This window comes from Penaeus monodon, chromosome 24 (genome assembly GCF_015228065.2).
Source record: "Penaeus monodon isolate SGIC_2016 chromosome 24, NSTDA_Pmon_1, whole genome shotgun sequence".
NCBI lineage: Eukaryota > Metazoa > Arthropoda > Malacostraca > Decapoda > Penaeidae > Penaeus > Penaeus monodon.
Window position 1 is genome coordinate 1,237,463 of NC_051409.1, and position 263 is coordinate 1,237,725.

Here is a 263-nt window from a genome sequence, read left to right on the forward strand (position 1 = left end):
CAGCGAGAAAGAGAGAGAGAAATCCATCGGTGCCGCTGAAATTCAGAGGAAATTACCCGATTATGCTATGATTCTCGGTCCTGGGCCTCCCTGCGTTAAACATATCTTCATACAAACTGCTCATAGCTGCCTCAGATCCGGTCAACATATCGGTTATCTTTTTTTACCTCATTTACATATATAACATTATGTTGATGGGTCTGTAACTCGCATTCTAGTTATAATTTTTTCGTGGAATTATTTTCTGCCAAGACTTTCACTGA